This window comes from Rhinolophus sinicus, linkage group LG15 (assembly GCF_036562045.2).
Source record: "Rhinolophus sinicus isolate RSC01 linkage group LG15, ASM3656204v1, whole genome shotgun sequence".
Classification (NCBI taxonomy): Eukaryota; Metazoa; Chordata; class Mammalia; order Chiroptera; family Rhinolophidae; genus Rhinolophus; species Rhinolophus sinicus.
The window spans coordinates 22,468,334-22,485,957 of record NC_133764.1 but is presented as its reverse complement, the minus strand read 5'-3'; the positions used below and the strand labels follow the sequence as shown (position 1 = coordinate 22,485,957).

The following is a 17,624-nucleotide window of genomic DNA, read 5'->3' as shown; positions in this document are numbered from 1 at the left end:
TAAGCCTTACTGAATGCTTTCAGAACCTCTCTCCTGAGGTAGGAAAGGGGAAGCATATATCTGTCAGCCTTTGACCTCTATTGTCAAGCGTTGCCCCAACAAGCATGAATTCTCCAGTCGTCTAAGTTGAGTATGCATCAGTATGTGGTGGTTCCTGCGTGAGTCTCTTGTAGAATCAAAGAAGCCCTGAGGCAAAAGTGAGAGGTGTGGGATAATAGGGTACAAGTTTGAGGGTGAGACACTGACAAGTTACCTTGTGCTAAGCTAGTAGATAGATGCCTGAGATAAACGGGTTACAATTAAAGTGCAAGGTGAAGAGTATTTAAAGCAGTGCATAAGAGATGTCCAAAACACTGGGCTAAAAGGACATGAGGCCTGGTCATCACTACCAAAGAGGTGGCCATGAAAGAGACTATGAAAAGGATTTGAGTTTGGTGTAGCTCATCTTAGGTTGCATGGCATTATAGTTAAGACCCTGACACCTATCTCCTGTATGACTTTGAACAAATCACTTAATTTCTCCAAACCTCAGTGTCCTTATTCATAAAACAGTAATGATAATAAGTGTAGTCACAGGTTGTTGAAGGATAAATTAGATGATGCTTGTGGAGAACATAACACAGTCCTTGATGCATAGCAAGTGCCCAACAAATGTCATCTATCCCCCACTTCCTCCTCCTCCTCCTTTTCATCACCGCTGCCCAAATAACTCAAGTAGTGTGGGTACTTTTCACAATGATGGTTTATTTAAAGAAACAACTCTTTTTCCTTCCCCACCACATCCCTTGTCATCTTCAGTCACAGTTCCCTATTTTCATCTGTCTTCCTGGGCAAGGAGCTCCGAACTGTCACATCTTTGAAGACAGCAACTCTAGGAAGGGATGAGCAATTATTAGAGAAGAATGACCCTTAAAATAACTCTTCCCCTGAGAAATGGACAAAAAAAAAATCATATGTGAGACCTGAATCCACTTGAATTATCAAAATACAATTGAAAGGCAAAAGTTCCCAGTTCTGGGAATCAATAAGCACCTGCAAGGAGCCAGCAAGGTCAAAAGCATCCCAAGGATTGTAGGTGGATTAGACAAATAATACATTCTGAACACAAATGGATTATTTTTAAAGTATATGTTGATTCTGTTGTGTTTAATATAACTTAATTTGTAATCAAAACTGAATCACAGTAGCTTTTAATTATGCTTTTTTTTTTTTTGCATTTAATAGCTACTGAAGATAAAGAAGCTATCATGTGAGGACCCTGAAATATTTTTACAGGAAAGAGGTTTTCATAGGTCAATATGGCAATGTGCAAAGGCTTCAAATGAGCATACTCTTTAGTCATTAATTACACTTCTTAGAATTTATCCAAACAAAAATTAATTAGGTCATGTATACAAATTTAATATTCATTACACCATATTAATACTATAAAAATAGAACTATATTAAATATGTATTAATGGAGGTTGCTAAGTATATGAGCATATATGATGGACTTCAATAAGGCCAGTAAAGTTGATGGTATAGAAGCATTAGTGTTGGTATTAAAAGTTGTTTACTAGCTATTTCTAAGTGAAATAATCAAGAAATAAAAATAGGTACAAGATTATCTCATTTTTATATTATATATTTGGGCGTGTGTTTAAAACATTCACCAAAGTGTCAAGCAGACATCATTTTGGAATGGAGATTATAAGTGATTTTTATCTCCTTTTTGATCCAATAGCCTGATTTCTCTCTACTATATACTGGGTAATTCAATTATTTTAAAGGTTTGGAAACCACCACCCTGTGACAGATGCTTCTTTTTCTTGGGAAGGGTGAATGAAGAGGGAGAGACCACACAGAGAGAGGCTTCTGTCCTACCCATTTCTGGAAAGTCCCATCAGGGCCAAGGGTACAGCTTGCCTGGGGTGGACAAGGTTTGAGGCACCATGAAAAGGCCTGATGTTGTTACCTGTCCTTAGTCTGCAGCACAGACGTGGCCGCACCCATTGCTGACACAATGCTCCCCTGGATCACAGTCCCAGTCACTACTGCAGAGCTCAACGCAGGTGCCTGCGTGAGAACAGACCAACTGAAGACGGCCATGCTTTAGGCACAGAGAGGGCAGCCCTTGATTAAGGAGCCAGCTCTACTTTTTTCTTTTGGTTCAATATATAATGTAATGTAAATGATTGCTGGCAGAATACTCATTAACACCTTATATATTTCTGTTAAAAACAATGCATGCCCATAATCCCAGTAAAGCAAGCCCTGCTTTAAAGATGTGTAGGAAGGGGGCCTGGTGGGAGGTCTCATACTATGTACTTGCAGACCTCAGAGAAAATCAATGCCATGCCTCCATGTTTCTATTAACTGTTGTCGACTCATGGTGAGAAGGGTAAAGACTTCTTGTCCCCACTCACGGCAGTTGGGTCACTCATTATACTGTTCATGTCTTACTATGTATAAAGCATAGACGTAAATTATTCAGGAAATGCAAAGATGTAAGATAGGGTCATTCATTACCTTTGAGCAGCTTAAAGTCTATCAATGCAAATAAGACTTAAGTTTTAAGTACTAAAAGCAAAGCAGTTTGTGACAAGTGTCCCGAGAGAGGTATATCCAAAGGATTAAAGGGGCTCAGAAGAAAGAAAACATTACTCTCAATTAGTTCAATCAGAAAAGGCGAGTCTTGAAGTATAAAAATCTTCTTAAGGCAGAACTGAGGAGGGTAGTAAAGTTTTGACAGAAGAGTAAAGAATTACTAGCAAAAGTTCACGAACAGGGCTGGGCTAGGGAGAAGCACACAAGGTGCCTTAGGAGCAAAATTTAAGGAGGTACTTGCACTACCCTAAGAGCGAGCACCTCCCTAAATCTTGTGCCCTTGGTGCCTCCTCTGCCTCCACACCTGAAATACAAGGAATATGGGAGCACTGGCAAATGGAAGGCTGGGTAAGTATTAGGGAACAGTTGGAAGCAAAGCAGGAAAAGTAGGCAGGGGACAAAGTTACAGAGACTGGAGCTTGACCTGAGGCGTTTGGGTTTCGTTTGGTAGGCCAAGAGAGGGATGCGATTGCTGTTTACTTACAAAGATTATTCTGCTGTGAGGGCACAGAAAGAGCCATGATTCAACAAGCAAGCAAACTTCAGAAAGAAGAGAGAGGCAGGGAGAGCTGCTGGGAAGTTATTGTGTTGGTCCACGTGTTGGGTAACCAGCGCTGGAAATGCAGTGGGGCAATGGTGGGTGGAAAGGAAGGAACAGCTGCAAGAGACAATTTCAAAGAATGGATGGTGTTTGGCAACCAGCTGCATGTACGGGGAGGAAAGCAAAGAAGAGAGAGGAGTAAGAGTTGCATGCAATAATCTTTAGGGAGAAGAAAGAGATACAGTGAAGAAAATCCAAGAGAAAAGAAAGTTTGAGGATTGATGGAGTGGCAAAAAAAATGTCAGATGTTGCAGAGGTTAAAGACTTTGGCTCCTGATAAAAATCATGAGATCTGTGAACAGGACCCGGGAGAGAAGTTTAAGAAAATATTTTCTCTAGACAATCCAATCTGTTTGTAGAGAGGCAGAAACCGAGAGAGACAGAGAGAGACAGAGAGAGAGAGAGAGAGAGAGAGAGAGAGAGAGAGAGAGAGGCTGCGGAGATAGAGGATGGCTGATGAGGGGGTAGAAAGGGAGAAGTAGAGGGGAGTTCAGATGGAAGGGTGACCCAAAGAAAGGAAGGGGAGAAAATGAAGACAGAAGAAGAGAGATTCTGTAGTTAAGGTGGGTCCCTGCAGTGACTAGAATTATTTTTCCTTCTCTTATTTCTTCCCCTCCTCCCTCTGCACACACTGGGCCCTGATGTCCTATTTTCTGTCTCCCTCATTTAAAGAAGACTGGAGTTGCCTTCCTCCTGGACTCACCCAAAAGTTGCAACTGTCTCACGGCAGCCTGGACCTCCTGTCCCTCTAGGCTGAGGGTGAGGAGCAGTGCAAGGAGGAAGAAGCCTACAGACTTCATGGTGCTGTCGGAAGTCTTTGGTAAAAAGGCTGCAGGGCTGAGAACAGCTGAAATTTATACCCTTCCGCCCACTGAGTTGAAATGTAAGGCCAGGGGTGGGACTAGGGACTGTGGGAGGCTGAACCCTGCTTGAATATTTGTGGAGAACACAAACCACGTGTACCCTGGCCGGTGCCACATTGTTACCTAAGCAAGTCTCTGAGCCAAGGGAACACCCTCTCTGACCGACAAGTAAGACTCCTAAGAAAAGTGCGACTAAAACAGAGAGCGTCATAACTTTTATTATGTACTTTCATTCACTCGTTTTTCAACACAAGTATCAGATGTCTCTTCTGGGCCAAGGATGTACTAAGCATGAGGAATATAGACATTACAACCTAGAAACTGGGTGCTAGCTAGTGAGGATGCAGTATGTTCTTTCACGTCTCCCCTCCCGGCGCTGGACCCTAGTGCCTCTGGTATTGATGGAAGGGAGAAGCAGTAAGAGAGCCAGCAGGGGTGCTCCTAGGTCACCTGCATGTGGTAAGAAGGTGACCTCAGTGTCCCTCTGGCTTCAGCCTGATTCTCTCCATTGCTGGATACCTAGGCAGGTGTAGTATCTTTGCCTAGCTCATACATGTCATTTTCTCAACATAGAGTTTCACTTCATCTTGTCCACCTTCATTTCTGAGAACCCAAACTCCCGATACACATGTTCAACTCTTCCAGAATGTCTGTCATCAGGCATTCTGATGGGAGTGGGGTGAGCCTGCAGGAACCAACCAGCTGGGGAGTGCGATTTCTTTTGTCTCCTTCTTGTGGGCACTCCTGATCTAGATGAGTGATTTTTTAAAACACAGTTGGTTTTGGGGAGAATATGTCCTCTTCCCTCCCCAGTGGCAGTGGGGGTGGGGAGAGGCATGTGTAACTTTTGGCTGCGAACACTGTATCCCACGAAATGTCTTACTTACGTGTGTGAGATAAGGGCTGACTGGGAAAGGCAGGACCAGTTTGCAGCCTCTTAATAAGACCCTGGGGAGATGACTGACTTCTCTTTAGAACGTGGAGTACTTGATGTTGCACCAAGAACCCTTGTTCCAATTCTGGGGCTACAGGAAGAGGCCCTCCCTGTTATGCTTTATTTGTCACAGTTTTTGAAATGCAACCAAATGGAGGTGTTTCGGGCAAACAACTGACCTCATAAATTAGTTTCCCTGGGTGGGTGCAAGTCAGAAAATAATTTTGTAAACTGCCTTAACTCAACCCTGCCTATCCCCAAACTGAAATTGGTTGGTGTCCAATTTCTGGAACAGAGTCAGGACCAGAAAGAAACCTAAGCACTGAAAGATGATAGTGATAGTCTACATATGTAATTGTAAATTAAAAAAAATGCTAAAACTTGAAATAAAAGTAGTTTTCAAAATTGCACAAAACTCAAACGTATGTTGCAATCATACTCCTTTCTTTTCAGATGTCCTCTTTTCTGATTTTGCATTGAGTGCTTGTTTTGCTGGTGCCCTCAGCACACGCTCAGTTTGGCCTTTGGGTTGCTTGACCTGACTGGGGCCTTCAGCACCTTGGCAATGGGGCCCTCGCCTGCCTCCCAGGGAGGAGGCACCTCCCTCGCTCCTCACGCCCAGTCCCCTTCCCAACCACTTGCTCTGGCTGCCGCCCCTCGCCAAGTACTCCATGCTTTTATAACCTGCTTCAAGCTGTTCCTTGAACTTGGAATTCCTTTTCCCTTTCTTTCTCTGACACATCTAAAAAGGCTCGTACAAATGTCATTTCCAAAACGTTCCTGGATTTAACTTGGCATGCGGCTATTTTGTACATTTAAGCCTTGTTGGTCTATAAAGTCTAAAGAAACTTAATTTATCCGGTGACAAAAAAAACCCCAAAAAACCTCAACCACATCCGTGTCTGAATAGAAGCCTACCTTAGACGTGAGCCAAGGGTGTAACAATTCATAAATGCCATTTATTGAGTGCTTGCTTTATTCAAGGCTAAGCTCTTTACAAACACCTAATTTTATCCTAACAAGGATGTGAGGCGGTTTGTCAGAATTAGGACTGTGATTGCTAAAGGAGAGAATTTAGTATGAAGAGGAAAGGGTGTCATCTCTGCTTCACTTTCCTACCTATTTCGTCTGTCTCTTTCTGCTGACCATCCTCGTATGTTGGGGGGAATATGTCCATCCCTGAGTCCCCAAATTCAAGCTCAATCCAGAAAGTACAAGATTTTCTCATTCTGAAATCTAGAATGCTTAGGGGAGAGAATTTGATTGACCTGGCTTGAGTCAGATGTCACATCCTCCACCCCACTTCCTGACTGATACAAACAAAGCTGCTGAGGGGTGTGTGTGTGTGTGTGTGTGTGTGTGTGTGTGTGTGTGTGTTAAGGGAGCAGCATTCAGGAAGCCATTGTAATTAGGAAGACAACCTACATGGTTTCCAGCCATTACTATTGCTATTTTACAGTAGAAAAAACTAAGTCACAGAGAGGTTTGGTAACATACCCCAAATAATAGTTCAAGGGCAGAACCAAGATCAAATTCCAAAGACAGTGCTCTTAACTAGTACACATTACTGTCAGGCTAGGTCCAAATGCTTAGAAAATAATTTTGACTCCTCTCTGGGACACAGATAAATGAGCTTCTGAGGACACAGAATTCTACTTCATCTAGCATGGTGCTAATTAACAAGATTTTAGCAGAGCACAACTGCATTGAGCTAAGCTGCTTGCTATAGAGAATCTGATTGCCCAATCAGATCAAAGTTAGGACTCATTCACCTAAAACTGTAACTCTGGTTTTAAGAGAGTTGTGGAACAGCATGTGGCCCTTATTCCTTGCTGTTTACTAAAGCCATTCCAAGGTTGTAAAAATAAGACCAATGAAAGTATAGCATAGTCCGTAAGTGTGAAGACTCTGGAGAGCAACAGATCTGATTTTCTCCTGGTTCCACTGTTTGCTAGCTGTGTGAGCTTCAGAAAATTAATTTCCCTTTGTGAGCCTCACTTCCTCATCTGTAAAGTGTGTGTCATAATTCCTATCTCACAAGGTTGTTGGGCAGATTAAAAGAACATACATTTTTACATACCTACTCCCGGCAGAGTCCTCAAAACTAGCTGGTACTATTATTATTAATGTCTATGAAAGGGAATGGATGTCTTTCTATTCCCTATAGCAGAGCACTTATAGATAGCCTGTGCAAAACTGTATCAGGGGACTTTGTGCCACTGAAGCTGTGAAACTGTGTGACACGAAGAAACTATTAAAGTCACCAGATCTAAGACGAGGTCCCTATGTCATCCTAGCCAGGGCAGAAGCACAGCCTCGTCCCATCCGTGGCAGTGAGCCCAACGTTGTACTTAAGAGGCTCTCATGGCCATTGTAACCAGTGTCCTTTTGTGTCAAAGGGATGTCTCCTCTTGTTTAAGTGACTTGGCTGAGTTTGCTACTTGTGCTTTTAGAATCACATATCAGGATCAAGACCTCAGTTACCACCAATTTACAGATTTAAAAAAACATATTTGGCAGGAAAGAAAATCACTCTGAGGGAGCAAAGGTTTGGTCTGGGGCACTGTTGAGGGCAAAGTGGGGGACAATTTGGGGTATAGCTTGTTAAGGGACCTCTCAAATGTTCTTCTGATCTAGCTGTGCAGGGGATTGAGCAGAAAGGTTGCTAGGGAAATGGGGGTAGGGTACCCCGAAAGAGTAAGCCAAATTAAAGAGAATGTGCAACCAGAGCCTTTTTAGGGAACTGAGAGTGAACCATCCTGTTTTGTGTCCTAGTAGTAAAGTGCAGGAGAGGGAAACTGTGTCAAATCCTGGCAACCTGCAGAGGAAATCAACACCCTTGATTCTGTTGACCAGCTGTGAGACTGGCATCCCTGTGGCATTGGGAAACTGGGCCAATATGGACACAACCTCACTCCCAATGAGCCGGGCTGTGAGACCTATGTTTGGGGTCTGGTCTGAGGCTCCCAGGCCTGATGGGAGGGGAGTTCAGATCCCAGGTTTCCTGCTCCTGGCTCATGGCTAGAGGATGATATAACCCTGCATGCACTTATTCTCTGGTCTGGAGAGATTGCTGGGTAAACGAGCTCACCTCCTGTGTGATTCCAGAGTTTGCCAACCATTGAGGAAAGAGGGAAAGAAATAATCTCTGCTACATCTCCATATAAACATTGGCTTCCTGAAGCATCTACTTCTCCAGGGCAGTTTCCTTGTTTGGAACATGGAGTTTCTTATACAAATAAAGTAATTAGAGAATCCAGGCTGATCCATATCAAACAATGTGTCAGAGCAGAGTCTGTCTGCTCCTTTCCAGTTTTTGTTTCATTTCCTGCTTCTGGGTGACACAAATGAAATTAGCCTCATTTGGAGGAAAAGAGGAGCGAGGAGGAGTAAACCCTAAGACTCTTCTTGCTCGTCCCAGCTCCCATGAGTTCAGCTGCAGAGCGACCCAGGCAATGACAGTCATTGTTTTTCTGGGCACTTATTCCTCACCAGATGATTATACTACACGCATTCATATATTTCATTTAATCTTCATGCAACACAGTCACAGAGATATCATTTTCTAGATTTCACTGATGAGGAAACAGAGTTTAAAAAAATCAAATGTTTCCCAAGCTTCAGAGCAACATTTCGAAATAGAGTCCTAATTCTGTGTGAGGTTGCCACCCACTTAGAGGGTTTCCTATTACTTCATTCTTTTCCCTACTGTTAATTTTTTTTTTAAATTGTGTGCTAAGCTCAGGGCCAAATCCATGATAAACATTAGCTCACTGTGTCCTCACCATAACCCCTGAGGTAGATGCTACCCGCCTTGGCAGATAAGGAACCTAAGGTAAAGTACCTTGCCCTAAACCCCACACTGAAGAGCTGCAGGGGGAGCATTGAAGGCTCTGGAGCCCTATGTCTCCCACGTTGCCAAGTGCAGGCCTGGGATAAATCCTGACTAGGCCTCTCACTGTTTTTGTAACCATGAGCAATTTGTGGGTCACTTAAGCCCAAGGATCCTCAGTTTCTTTATCTGGGCATAATAAGGAGGTCTGAAAGACTTAGCGAGGAGAATCATCACGCAGTTGGTGTTAGGACACTAACAATCAACAAAATCACACCTAAAATGTCCACTAGAAGGTGATTTACTGAGGTGATGTGGTACAGTCTATATGGCGGAATGCATTAAACTCAATTAAGTAAATAAATAAATGTATTAAATTTAATAATTACATATATTACATTTTTTAAATATATCAAATAAGTGTTGATGGTGAAAGATGCTCACGATAGAACTTGAGTTCTAAAAAGGTATTTCTGGAATGACTATTTTTGGTTAAAAATATAATAATAGTAAATTAATAAATAATAAATATAATGCTGTCGAAAGGTTAATTGTTTTCTAGACAGTCAAACTGTTGATGATTATATAAAATCATATCATGTATATAATGATCATATCAGAATCATAATATATATGTACATATATATACATATATACGTTCATCAGTAGTTTCTGATTTTTATATAATGAACATTACTTGTGGGGGAAAAAGGGAAATGATGAAAGGTCTTTTCATGGGGTCTTTATCAATGAGATGCTGGGCACACAGCTCTGTGACCTGTTTTCCCTCTGGAAGGGCAGGAGTGGAGGCACAGGCCCCAGGAACACCGACAGGTTTCTGTCCCATTTCTGAGCATCAGCACAGTTTTGGAAAGACCAGGGAGGTGAACCCTGGGTACAACTGGTCAGGGGAATTAGGCAGGGCTCCTGGTCTTAGCTGCGTCGGGGACAAGGGACGAGGGGAGCAGACCTGGCTGCAGCCCTTCCTGCTGCACCGTCGTCTGGCCTCACAGTCCCGGTCTTTCCTACCCTGGAGCTCACAGATGCCTGCCAGAGAAGATGCATCAAAAACTTAAACCTCAGGAGCAGGTGCCAGGAAGGGGATGAAGCAAAGATGGAATGGAGCTCCTCCTAAGAGGTAGCTTCTGCATTTTACAACTTTAACAAATTCTGTAATTATTAAAATGTCTACCATTGCAAAAAAGTTCACTATCTATGTAGAACTTTGCAGTTTATAAAATGCTTTCACAATGGACCTGACACAATGAAGATGACATTTGTCTGAGGTGTCCATCCCGTGTATCTTTGGTTCCTGATTCTTCCCAGTTTCTGGCTGCCCAGTGACTCCCCCACTCATCAAGTCAACAGCAAGCCCCTGTCGTGTGGGGAGGGCACACCAGCCTGGAATAACCGGCTCAGGGCTCAGCAGTGACTTCAAATTAGACTCTGTTGAATTAGGGAACAATGGGCTCTGCTGAGAGAAAAGTTTTTCTAAATTTCAGAAGCGCCACATTATATATAAGAACAAGGGTTCGAGATCTGAGCATAGAGTAGACGCAGGATGATATGAATTCTTGTCCCAGAGAAAAGGGGAAAGTTCATGGTTAATGAGGAAGAGGAGGTAAAGAAGGGGTATGGATGGGAAGGAAGGAAGGAAGGAAGGAAGGAAGGAAGGAAGGAAGGAAGGAAGGAAGGAAGGAGATGGGGAGGGAGAGAGAGAGAGAGGGAGAGGAGAGGAAGGGGGAGAGAATATTTATGAAAAAAATATTCATAACCTTTGACCTTACTCCTAGGAATTTTATAGGAAACATTTCCTATGTTATAGGAAACAGTTACACAGGTGGAGAAAAATATAAATTCATGTTTATTACAGCAACCTGAACAATAGCACAAAATGTCAAGCACATAAATGGTCCCCAAAATGGTATTGGCTAAATGAATTACAGTAAATTCATTCAATAGTAATCATATAACCAAAAAGGAATGAGATCTATTTGTGCAGACTTGGAAAGATGTCCACAGCTAATGTTAAATTGTAAGACATACCATATTATGCCCAATAGGATACTTTATGTGAGAGAATATGATCTATGTTAGTTTATGCAAATAGAGGCCACAGTGGAGGGTCTGTGCTAATTTCACGATGACTCACAGGCAGACCTGGGCTCTCCCACTCATTCTCTCTGTGGCCATGGGTAAGCCATTTAACTGCTGTAGCCTCAGTTTCTTCATCTGTGTAACAGTGATACTATCAACTACTCTTCAGGGCAACTCTGAGATTTAAAAGCAATAATCTTAGAACTTGCTTGGCAAATGGCCAGAGCTCAGACCTTGGTGTTTCTTCCCACAGTGATTGTAGGTCTTTGGGGGAAGGAGGAAGTTGTCTGAGGTTGGTCAATCCTCCTAGGTACCAAATATAGAATAAGTACAAGCTACGTTTTTCAAACACATGTGGAACTTGTATCCAATAAAATACAAAGCAGTTTAACAGCATCACTGGGTCAGTGGGATGCTACAACCATTATGTGGCTTGCCTAACATTTTTTACATTATAATTGTCCTCAGGGGGCAATTTGAAAATAAGAATCCAAACACTTAAAGGTGTCCATGGCCATTGGTTTAAATAGAGGCTCGTCAATAGGCCTCCAAACAGAGACTGAGGTAATAACAAGAGAAGGTCTACAGCAGCTCAGGGGTTCAATTGGAGATTTGTGGGACTCCAGACATTCTGGATTCTCACCGTCACATGAGGGTGATGCTTCTGTCTTGATGAAGGCCATCTTTAGAAATGGAGTCTCTCTGGCTCGCATGCTCCCAGCATTTTTTCCTGCCATTTAGCGAGTACTGGTTATTGTGCCAGTTCTAGGAAAGTGACTCACTGTGATCTCATTTATCTGTCACAGTTCCCTGTGAAGTAGTTATTCTTAATTCCAGTAAACAGAAACTGAGGCTGTGGGGGCCTGAGCAATTTACACGAGAATACAGAGCTAGGGGAAAGGTGGACATAGACTCTGTAGGAAGTCTGATTTCCAAAGGAAGATTGGAAGAGATGTCTCCTCACTACCGCCGCCAAGTCTCTGTGGAGCTGCAGCCGTGTTCACCCACAAACCAGGACAATGACGACATCCCAGGAGTAGCTGCCCCAGTCCGAGGCCCCAGGGCCTCCTCAGGATGGGGCTGTGTGGGTCCTGACTGGGGGAAATGAGGGGGATTTGTGGAGAAAGACTGGCCAGCCACCCAGAGATGGGGGAACCCCCTGGGACAGAGATCATTTGTTCCAGTTGGGCTTTTCAGAGAACAGGAAAAGATAGGTCTGAGCAGGAAGGAGAGGTCCCAAGTGGGGAGCTTGGCCATCAGAGTAAGTCAGAGGATGGCCAGCAGCTGCCATGTCAGGTATCTTATAAATAGCTTCATGCTTCTGATACTTTTGAAGGGTATTTATAGGCCAGTAGGAAATATGAGTCTAAAGCCTTAAAAATAGGCAGGACTCTGGGCTTTAATAAAGACTATGGGCCTACAGAGAGGATACACAAGATCACAAAATGGTCCCACAGCCAAGAAGTGGCAATGCCTGAAAGCAGAAGGATGTCTGCATGACTGCAGGCCTCAGGATCGTCACCTCCACACAATGCTAATGCTCTCTACTGACCAAGGGAACTTCAGGGAAGACGTATATCTAGCACCAGCCCAACACCTGTTTCTTGGCTATCATTTATTAGCACTTGCTATGTGCCAGGCATTGGGCTAAGTGTTTAGCACAATCTCATGCAATCCTTAGAACAACCGTGTGAGGCAGGAACTATTATCCCCATTTTAGGATGAGAAATTGAGGCTCTGGGGTTTGAGCAACTTGTACCAAACCACAGAGCTAAGAAAAGGAGAGGTCAGGGTTTGAATCGCGTTTGTGTGACTTCAAGCATCCTTCTGCTATATTGCTGCCAAGTCTCTGCGGAGCTAGCAGCCAGGTGCACCCATGAACCAGGACAATATGAACCAGCCCTAGGAATAGCTGTCCCCAGTCAAAAGCCCCTGTGGCTTCCTGTCTTAGCTCCTCAGGATGGGGATGTGTGAGTCCTGACTAGGGAAAAGGAGGGGAGTTTTGGAGGAAGTCCAGTCAGCCAGCCAGAATCAGGGAAACCCCACTGGGATAGAGCTTACTTGCTCTAGTTGGGCCTTTTAGAGAACAGGAAAAAAACGGGTGTGAGCAGGAAGGAGTGGTCCCAAATGGAGAGCTTGACCATGAGAATGTGTCTGAGTATGGCCAGCAACTATCAGACCAAGACACACACTTGTGGTCATTCTATGCAAAGATGCTGGGTGGGGTATTTTTCCTTTCTTATAGTTTGAATGGTTTGGAGGAAAATGCAGAATGATGCGGATAGCATTCCTTCATAATTACTTCACCGAGGGAGGCAGGCAGCATGCAAGAAAGTGTTCTGGCTTTGGACGTGAAGAACCATTTATTAACTGCCTGATACAAGATAAGCATATAATCTGTTTGAGGCCCAGTTTCAAAGCACTTGCAGTAAGAATAAAAATAATAATATTTACTTCGAGAAGGTGTTACAGAGATTAAAAGCAAAAGTGTGAGATTTACAGATATTGCTACCTCATCACCTCTAGGTAGTCCTGCCACGTAGGTCATGCACTGGACGGTGATAGCCAGCAGATGGCGCAATGGGGCTAATGCCATCCCAGGCTTTGCTCCTGAGCCAGGCAGGCACTCAGGTTTTGCTTTCCCTGGAGGGAGAGAGGACACCAATCTTTAGTGCAAACTGGGAACACTGTTAGGTCAGATAGCTCCTGGTATCACTGTTTACAGTGTGATCCAAGTGACTTAAGGAAGAGGGTAGAGAGGAATCATGGCAAGGTGAGCAAAATAAAAAAGCATTTGATCCATCCCTCAGTTTCCTCATCTGTAAAACAGAGGTGAGATGAATACCTACATCTTTCATAACTAAAGCTCTCAAAGTTGAGTAAAATAATGTATTTGAAAAGGCCTGGCACAGAGAGGTTGCCAAATGTGTGTTTTTCACTCTCTTCCCACTCTGAGGGATGCCAACTCATTGCAAAGGATTATTGAAACATTCCCTAAAATCAAGTAAATATTTCATAAACACAATTAAAGTTGTTTTTAAAATGTATGATTTAAAACTGAAAATGTATATGAAATTATTATTATTGTCAAATAGTGAAAAATTAAAATATACCCAGCATTTTGAGGTTTATTAAGCCTTTTGGTATAAAAAAATACATCCTCACAAAAGCAAGTTGCCAATGTATCTTTGGATTGAAAAAAAATACATACCCTTTGAGCCAGCAATAGCATGTCCTAAGGTAATAATCAAGGGTGCATGGAAAGATTTAGTTTCAAGGGAATTGTTTGATAGCAAAATGTTAGAGAAGCCTAAATGTCCATTGGTCAAGAATTAGTAAGCAAAATATGGTATATCCACAATGAAAATCCTTTGAAGGCTTTGGGGAAAAATAGAGTTGTAGAAATACATCCACAGTCATGGAAAGCTGTTCATTACTTATTATTGAGGGTAAAGAAAAAAAAAGAAAAGTTTAAAAATATTGGTGGGGTGTGATGCAGTGATTATTTTTGCACCACACCCTCTGAATATATACATATATACCGGTGGTGCCAAAAAAAATGTATACAAGTGGACACTTTGATCAGTGTTGCTCAAGCAGTAGTTCGCCATAATCAGAAGTGTCTGGACGCTGATGGGAACCACTTTGAGCACCTCTTGTAATTGCAGAAGTCAAATGTGACTTGTATTCATCTTCTGTTATCAGTATATATTGAATGTTACAATTTTAATACAGTTTTCCTTTCTTTAAATGTGTATACATTTTTTTGGCACCCTCTGTATAAAGATATGAACAAACATGTAACTATGTTTATCTCCTGGCAATGGGATTACAGGAACATTTTGCCATTGATTTCTTCTGTAGTTTCTATAATGAGTATATATTCCTTGAGAAAGAGGAAATGAACACTTTTTTCAGGATTCTCATATTTGAAAATGTTGGGAGAAAGGGCCTCATGACCAACTTTTCCCTCAGAAAGGGCAGGAGGGAGACCTCAGGCATTCAAGTGTATTCTGCCACCTTTCTGGGTGAGCATACAACTGTGAAAACTCAGATAGTGCCAAACTCTTAATTCTCCCTGGACAGGCCAGGATGGAAGGAAGTCAAGACTTACCTACTTAAATGATGGGGAGCAGACATGACCACAGCCCTTCCTGATGCACTGTTTGCCTTCTGCACAGTCCCTGACCGCTCTGCATTGGCTCATACCTGCCTGATGAGAGGACAGACTCTATTAAAAGCTTTTAAGTTACAATGAGAAAATAAATTCTTTAAATGTCTTTACAATAGCATCTAAAACCATCAATTACCTAAGTATAAATCTAACCAATTATGTTCAGAAAACTACATGATATTACTAAGAAAAAATTTTTTAACATCTTAGTAAATGGAATGATATGCCATGGATTAGAAGACTCATGACTATAAAGATGTCAGTTTTTCCCAAATTGAAATTTAATATAATTCCAATAAAAGTATTAGAAGGATTTTTTATGAAAATTAATAAACTGATTCTAAAACTTATATGAAAGTCCCCAAAAATCAAGAATAATCAAGACAATCTTTTTTTCCATTTTCCAATCACAGTTGACATACAATATTATATTAGTTTCAGGTGTACAACATAGTGATTAAACATTTATATAACTTACAAAGTGTTCACCTCGAATCAAGACAATCTCGAAGTTGGTGGAGGTTCGAGGCAGGGAGGAAGGAAAAGAGGAAATTAGCTAATTCTGACTATTCCTCATAGATAATAATCCACAAAAAGAAGGGACCAAGGTGGTACTTAAAAGTCTTACTATAAGGTAAGTATTAAAAATGTAAACCTTTCTAAATACAAAACTTATAGTAAGAGAGAGAGAAACGGAGACAGAGAGATTTCACAAATAAAAGATTACACAGTGAAAGATCATATATCTAATAAAGAGGGAATAAAACTGTACCAGTAAATATATAAACAAAAAGGTAGGCTAAACCATACAATTAAAAGGAGTTCTTCTCATTTAGAGATAATATAGAAATAATATGTAATGAAATTATGTCTGGAATTTGCTTCAAAATAACACGGGATGAGGGGAAGTGGATGGGATTAGAGATGAAAAAAGAATGATCACATATTAATAATGGTTGAAGTTGGGTGATGGGAAGGTGGTCTATCGTTTTATTTTCTATCCTCTTTGTGTGTGTTTAAAATTTACCATAATAAAAAGTCTTAAAATATAATACGTTGAGGACGTTCAAAATATTTCAATGAGTAAAAAATGTGAAGTTACTAACATGTTCGTACACACAGACAGAAATACGGAAAGATACATGCGTACAGTGAAAGATTAACGATGCTTCTCTGGGCGATGAGATTGGCGGTGCCATTTATTTATTTGTTTATATAGTTTGGACCGTAGAGTCTTGTTTTTCAACCATAAATATGTATTTGGGGAGGATAAAAACAGTAAAAATGATTCTTAAAAAGAAGTTTCCATACTGAAAAAATGTTGAGAACCACTGAACGCAAGGGGAATAGGGATGTAGGAGTCCAAAGCACCCCATTTAGTTTACATTTTATGATGAAAACTTTTAAAACCATACTCAAGAGTTCATTCCTATTTAACACACTTTGGGGAAGGTTGGGCAGGACCAAGCACATACTCCCATTGGGCTGAGGAAATCAGATAGGGCTCTCCCCCTACCTTTCTCTGGGGCTGGTGAGCAGACCTGGCCACACCCACTGTCGCTGTACATCTGGTTTCCTTGGCACTGCGCCACCCAAATACCTTCCCCAGAACTTCAGCAGACGTCTGTGTAGAGAGGGCAGAGGTGTTCCTTTGGCTCTGGGAGGATGACAGGGGGCTTTCCCTCCACCCACAGCAGGTCACCAGCCCCCCCCCCCCCCCCCGCCATAGCCGTTCTGATCTGTGGGACATTCATTATCCTCGGTGCATGTTATGAAGCAAGCACCAGAGATTCTGTTTGGCTCTTCTGGGCAGGTCTCGATCTTAGTGTCTCTATAATACACGACAATTGTTTGTGAGTCGAGGCTTAAAAAACAACCTATAGCTCCTCACGTGAGATCCCCCATTCTGTCCCCAACTATTCCAACTGCAACAAAATCCCACTCAACCTACGCTGAGGCTTGGAAAGACAATGTTCATATTGAATCGAAGGAACTGAAACTCATAATTAAAAACCTTTCATTATCTGCCGTCGAGATACTGCGTAATCCTGCAGGATTCCCATGGACAAATCAGTCTGAGGTGCATGGGTTTCCGTCTTTAATCTCCTCAAAGGCTGGCTGCTGGAAAGCCCTCAGCAGACAGACCTGCTGTACCAAGTCTGAAAGCCCAGGCACCTCCATCGCAGGCGAGGAAAGCCACCAGGATGAAGGTGGTGCTTAGCCTCATGTCGGCAGGCAGCATGAGGCACACACACAGGAACCAGCCAGTTTTATAAACTTCCATCATAAGGGAATGCAGCTGGGCTAGGCTGGGGGTAGGAGTGATACTGAATAACTTCTGACATCCACATGGTAATTCTGTATCACTGTGGAGGGAGAATTTTCTATCTGGTTCAGATGTCTTTTTGGAGAAATAAAAATGCAAACTGATTTATAGTTAGAGAAAGGTTTCAGCTAACATCCTTCTCAATTTACTGTCTCAGATACAAAATTTCCTGATACCTTTGAGAATTACGCTTAAAGAATTTCTCATGA

The 17,624-nt window shown here is 42.2% G+C and overlaps 1 long non-coding RNA gene across 1 annotated transcript; it reads right to left on the bottom strand.

Annotated features, from left to right (window-relative positions):
• Positions 1-724: 724 nt before the first annotated feature.
• On the bottom strand, positions 725-4,070 carry LOC109447852 (uncharacterized). Its single transcript, XR_002137424.2, has 3 exons — positions 3,893-4,070; positions 1,957-2,057; positions 725-871 (listed from the first exon to the last, which is right to left on the bottom strand). It is a non-coding gene; the product is annotated as an uncharacterized LOC109447852 (long non-coding RNA).
• Between the last annotated feature and the right edge of the window lie 13,554 nt (positions 4,071-17,624).